The sequence below is a fragment of the Lactuca virosa genome, chromosome 3 (genome assembly GCF_052849685.1).
Source record: "Lactuca virosa cultivar CGN04683 chromosome 3, Lactuca_virosa_CGN04683_v6, whole genome shotgun sequence".
NCBI classification, from domain to species: domain Eukaryota; kingdom Viridiplantae; phylum Streptophyta; class Magnoliopsida; order Asterales; family Asteraceae; genus Lactuca; species Lactuca virosa.
This window is the reverse complement of record NC_136428.1, coordinates 96,275,216-96,281,998: the sequence shown is the minus strand read 5'-3', so window position 1 is coordinate 96,281,998 and position 6,783 is coordinate 96,275,216.

Genomic DNA, 6,783 nt, shown 5'->3' with positions numbered 1-6,783 from the left:
CTTTGCGCTAGATAGCTCCACTAGTTTTCGTGGTGAGAGTCAGCCTTGTGAAGGATAGGGTGGAGGACCGGTGTCGTCTTTTGAAAGACCAAGAGGTCAGCTCGAGGACAGTGAAGGTCCTTACTGGGAACGAGATATCTTTTGCCGACAAACATTGGAAGGCCCTCCGAGTGGGTGATGTCATTAAAGTCGACAAAAATGATTATTTCCCTGTTGATCTTATGTCGTTGTGTTCAAGCTAACAAGACAGGGTTTGCTACGTGGAGAAGATAAATCTTGATAAGGAGACAAACCTCAAAGATAAAACGTAGCATGAAATGCATGATGGGCCTGGACAACGATCAAGCGAAGCATAAAAAGTTCACAACAACCATCCAATGTGGGGATCCTAACTCAAGTCTCTACACCTTTGTTGGAAACTTGGAGTTACGAGATGAGGATGGGATATTATCTTCATACCTTCTCTCCGCTTCCCAGCTTCTTCTCTGTGATTTGAAGCTTCAGAATACAGAATATGCTTCTTCTCCGTCGTAATAGTTCTAACTATAAAGTTTTCGAACACTATACGTCGTTTTATACGCTTTACTTTTCTCACAACTAATATACCCATACATATACCCATGTACATTATCGGAACCGGCGTTTCAATTCTAGTTTTTAACTTTTCGAGAATAAAACGTCCTATTTTCGCTTATATTTTTGTCAAACCTTTATTAGACATTACTACTTATTAATTAATTTTATTTTTTAACTGTTATTAATATCTAATTATTTCTAATGTTATTTTTATTATTCTTAATATTATGTTATTTCTGTTGTTATTAATTTCCTAGTTATTTATCGTTGTTGTTGTTGTTGTTATTATTATTATTATTATTATTATTACTACAAATTATTTTAATTAAAAAAGTAAATAGTTATTTAACTACCAATACTAATAATAGTAATTAAACTATATTTATAATAATACTAATAAATTGATTTACTTTATAAAAAGCATTTTTGTTGGTAATTCTTTTATTATTTTAAATAATAATATTAATACTAATACTATAATAATTAGATGGGATGAAGTATTTGGTTAATAATTATAAAAGTTTATAGTAAATTAATTACTAATATTAATAATAAAAATTGAGTTATTTTATTATGATACTCATCAAAAGTTTATTTATTTTATAAAAAAGCATTTACCTTAGTAATTTATTATTTTCTTAATAATAATAAATAATAAAAAATACTAAGATTATAATTCAAATGGAAATTTGAATTATTTGGTATATATATATATATATATATATATATATATATATATATATATATATATATATATATATTATTTTAACTATAAAAATAAAAAATAAATTAATTACTAATAATAATAATAATAATAATAATAATCAACATTTATATTCTGGCTCAATTTGGATTAAGCACAAAAATAACATCCGATCTCTCTCTCTCTTACTTGATCCATTTATTAAATTGCAACAATCATATCATAAGCAACCTTAATCGCTCCAACTATCTATACAATCTTAGAAAGAGTTCCAATCGCAACAAATAAACTTAAAAATTAGGAAAAAAAGAGTAACTTTGTGAGAAGGAATACCACAAACAACCTTGCGTGCTCCAAATATACATGCAATTTTACAAATAACAATTCTTGATTAAACGTATTTAAAGAAAAGAATGTATGTATCAAACACGTTAACATTAGAAAAGTTGGCATGGTTCTATAACTTAGAGGACAAAAAATGTAAATTATAGTATTATATAAGAATGGACGTATGAATGGTTTGATCAATGAATATTCGATTCTTTCTTCAATATGGAATCAATTGACAACAATTCTTCTCTAGTATGGATACATGTTTATCCTTCATCTTTTCTGAAGTTTTGATAGAAGGATTCCTTTACTAACGTAAGACAATCAACTCCATTGGTGGCGGATCTAGTTGGTAGCCAGGGGTAGTGCTACCCCTCAAGTTTGTCCGAGAAATAGAAAAACATTTGATATTGCCGTGGTGCTAGTACTACATTACAGAGGTGCTAATCCTAAGACGTTGCAGAGGAAGATGATTAGAAGAAGAATCAGACCGGTATGTGTTCCTAACCCACCCTATCCTCAAGATTATGATTATTAAGATTCCCCCCACTCGTTTTGTACTTAGATTCCTAATGAGTTTCCGTAATGATGTTTCTTTTTTTCATAATCGATCTAACTGCAACCGATAATAAGTTTTAATTCATTTGGGTATTCCCTATTGTTGGAAATTAATAAGTGCTAAGGGTCATTACATTCCTTATATGTGTAGCTAGTTGCTCTCATTGACTGATGGACCCCAAAAGATTGACTTACGAAAGATACATAAACTTGTTTTGTTTCATTTCCCATGGACCCCAAAAAGTTAACTTATGGTATCTTGTTTTAACATATATTATTAGTGATGAGTTTATCTAAACTTAGTAAAATGATAAGTAGCACTAGTATACCCCATTTGGTTCTATTTATTAGTGGATTTATCTTAGCGGAAGATATAACAAAATTACATGCTTTTGTGCTTCTGATGGTACCAAGGCCTCCATGCTTAAAGAATAGACGGTCCTAGAGAGCTTAAACTATGTATTGTGAATTCAAAGTAAATCTATTATTTTAAAGGCAGTCATTAAAAGATGGTATTGCAAAGTTTCAAAGCATTCAAATGGCTTTAATTTCGTTATATAGTGGGATAGAATGTAAAACTATATTTTATAGGCATTCCCAGTACAAAAACTTTGTGTGGGTTTTAATTTCAAATTTTGTTTAGGTTTTAGTTGTTTATTGTTGATTTCAAAGTAATGATCAAGGTCCATTTTTAATTATATTAATGCCATCTTCCATTAAATTGCTTTGACTAGCAGAGTGTAAATGTTGTTAAAGACTTGCACATTTCAGCTATTGATGCTTAAAGTGAAGAACATTAACCAACAAAACCACCTACAACTTCTTTTCTTTTCAAACTCCATATTCTTTTAGGTATAGTGTTGCTTCTAAATTCATTCTTAAAATGTAAAACATAGAGTGCAAAACCACTAGTCCTAAACTCCTAAATTTTCCTTTAAATCCACAGATAATAGGTGGTTATTCTAAGCTGTGAATCGACCAGTTTGTTTCCTTCCTGCTAAAACTTGTATAACTGTATGAGATCCTTTGTATGCATATATAGACTGTCAAAAAATTTATGCTACCTCTGACGAAAGTTTCTGGTTCCGCCCCTGAACTCCATTCGTTAGAACAGCTTCCATCGAGTCTCTACACCTATCCTTTTTGATTTTTTCTTTCTGAACCTTTGTTTTCGGAAAACGTGATTTGGCTCATGATTGCCCAATTTTTATTAATTCCTGGGTTTCTCTGAATTTGAAAGTTATCACTTAGTAAGTTTTCATACCAAGGCTCAATCCAATTAAGTCCGTAGCGTCTACCAATTTCGTCCTCTTATTCAGTAAGTCCGTAGCGTCTACCAATTTCGCCCTCTTATTCAGTTAATATGTCACGAGTAGTCTTTTGTAATGCTTCGGGGAGGCATACAGCCAAACCGTACAAATACGCAAGTAATGTAGTATCGACAACCAAGGACAATGTGGCTATATTTTTACCTAAATTGCTCTTCGAGCAGTTTAGGAGAGTGGCTAACTTATACTTCCTATTGGTTGCAATGTTATCATTGACCCCTTTCACTCCATTCTATCCTTTGAGCTTGATAGCTCCACTAGTTTTCGTGATGGGAGTCAGCGTTGTGAAGGAGGGGGTGGAGGACTGGCGTCGTCTTCTTAAAGACCGAGAGATCAACTCGAGGACAGTGAAGGTCCTTAATTACTGGGAATGAGATCTCATTTGTTGACAAACATCGGAAGGCTCTCCGAGTGGGTGATGTCATTAAAGTAAAAAAAAATGATTATTTCCCTTTTGATCTTATGTCGTTGTGTTCAAGCAACCAAGACGGGGTTTGCTACGTAGAGACGATAAATCTTGATGGGGAGAAAAACCTCAAGATAAAACGTAGCATAGAATGCACGATGGGCCTGGACAATGATTAAGAGAAGCTTAAAAAGTTCACAACAACCATCCGATGCGAGGATCTTAACCTAAGTCTGTACACCTTTGTTGGAAACTTGAAGTTAGGAGATGAGGATGGGATAATATCTTAATACCCTCTCTACGCTTCCTAGCTTCTTCTCCATGTTTCGAATACAAGATATAGAATATGCATCTTCTCCGATTGAATAGTTCTAACTTTCAAGTTTCGAAGATTATATGTCGTTTTTTCTGCATTATTTTTCTCACAACTAATATACACATACTTACACCCGTGTACACTATCGGAACCGACCTTTCAATTTTAATTTTCATGTTTTCGAGAATAAACGTCCTTTTTCCGCTTATATTTTTCTTAAATCTTTATTAGACATAAACTATTTATTAATTATTTTTATTTTTCAAACTGCTATTACTTATTAATCATTATTATTGTTATTTTAATTATATTTTTTATTTTTTTTATTATTTTATTTCTATTGTTATTATTATTGTAGTTATTTGCCTTCATTATTATTATTATTATTATTATTATTATTATTATTATTATTATTACTACGTCAAATTGTTATGATAAGTTGTAATAATTAGTAATAACTATATTATTTTAGTTAAAAAGTAAATAGTTATTTAATTACCAATAGTAATAATAGTAATTAAACTATTTTTATAATAATACTAACAAATGGAATTATTTTATAAAATCATTTTTGTATTTAATTATTTTGTTTGTTTTAAATAATAATATTAATACTAATACTATAATAATTAGATGGATGAATTATTTGGTTAATAATTATTATAGTTTTATTATAAAAGTTTATAGTTAATTAATTACTAATATTAATAATAAAAATTGAGTTATTTTATTATATACTCGTAAAAATTACTTATTTTATAAAAAGGCATTTACATTGTTAATCTATTATTTTCTTAATAACAGTAAATAATAAAGAAATACTTATATTATAATCATTCGAAAATTAAATTTTTTGGTAAGTATACATATTATTTTAATTATAAAAATAAAGAATTAATTAATTATTAATAATAATAATACTAAATGAATTATTTATATTATATTACTAATAAGAAAAACTGATTTATTTTCTAAAAAAGAGTTTCCGTCGGAAATCAGTCGGTGTTAACGACGGAATTACGATGTATTTCCAAAGTCTAAAATTCCGTTTACCATCCATCGGTATTGCGTCGGTATTTACTAACGGTTTTCCAACGGAAATTATTTCCATCACTATTGTGTTAGTATTCCGTTACTAAAATTAGAGTTTTTACCTTCGTCACAATTCCGTCGGAATTTCGACACTAATTTCCAACAGAAAAATTCCGTCACAAAATTCCGTGGGAATTCACCCAGTTTTCTAATAGTGTGTTACACGTCGACTCTGGGTCACCTTTTAAACTCTTAAATAACATTTTCAACTACAAAGAAAAAAGGGTTTGGCAAGACTTATTCCTAATTCCTCAATACTCAAGTCCCTTATATGACAACAAATTGTAAAACATGCACTTGACATTGAAATAGAAATTAGATATTAAAATAGAAAACAAGGTTTAATACTAAATTGCATTTGACATATGACAACAAATTGTAAAACATGCACTTGATATTGAAATAGAAATTAGATATTGAAATAGAAAACAAGGTTTAATACTAAATTGCATTGCAAGCTTTTCGATATTCGAAAGATGTTGAAATTCGTAAAAGCAAATAACTAAAACTTCTATATATCATATAAATTTGAAAGATGTTGGTCTTCATGACTTACAAATTTGATATAGGTTAATTTAATAAAAGATGATCAAATAAATTTGAAAGATGTTGGTCTTCATGACTTACAAATTGGAATATGTGACAATGCAAGTTGTTGTGAAATATCTCGATGTGGTAGACTACAATTTAGAAACTCCTTTTTAAGGAAAAAAAGACGATTATAAGTTTTAAAATACTCCTATTAAGCTGGTAAATCAAACACTTTAACATTACAAAAGTTGACGTTGTTTTATAAGTTAGAGGACCACAAATGTAACTTGTATTATTATATACGGAATGGATGCTAGTGATTTGTAAAGACACAATATAAAAACAAATTAGAATAATCTTTATTTCTACCAAGCAACATAGTTTAAAAAAAAGTCTTATCCAGTTAAGATGTCAAGAGTAGTTTTTTGTAATGCTTTGGGGAGGCATACGGCCAGACCGTATAAATATGAAGTAATGTTGTATCTGATGGGTTTTGAGCATTCTAACACTTCCTAAGTGTACATGCAACCCTAATAACCTTGAATCTATGTTTTCTCTATATACATGCAAATTACTTTTTCAAGGTTATTTCCTAACTAGCATGGCATGGGGATTACATAAAACATAAAACTAGTAGAAATACATACCTTGTTGTTGCTTGGATTCCTTCAAGACTTTGTGAGCCTAGCACCCCAAATGTTGTGCCTCAAATGCTTCACACAACACCACAAGACTTGGAATAACTTGAGAGAATACTTCTAGCACTCAAAATTGGTTATGCCCTCTCTAGTAACACTATGTCCACTAGCTCCACTTTTTGCTAGCTATAGGGTTCCTTTTATAGTGTTGTCACAATTAGGGTTTACACATGAATGCCCTTAATTGTCATGACTCTTGATTTCCCATGACCCATGGATTTGTAACTCCCATGGACCATCCATGG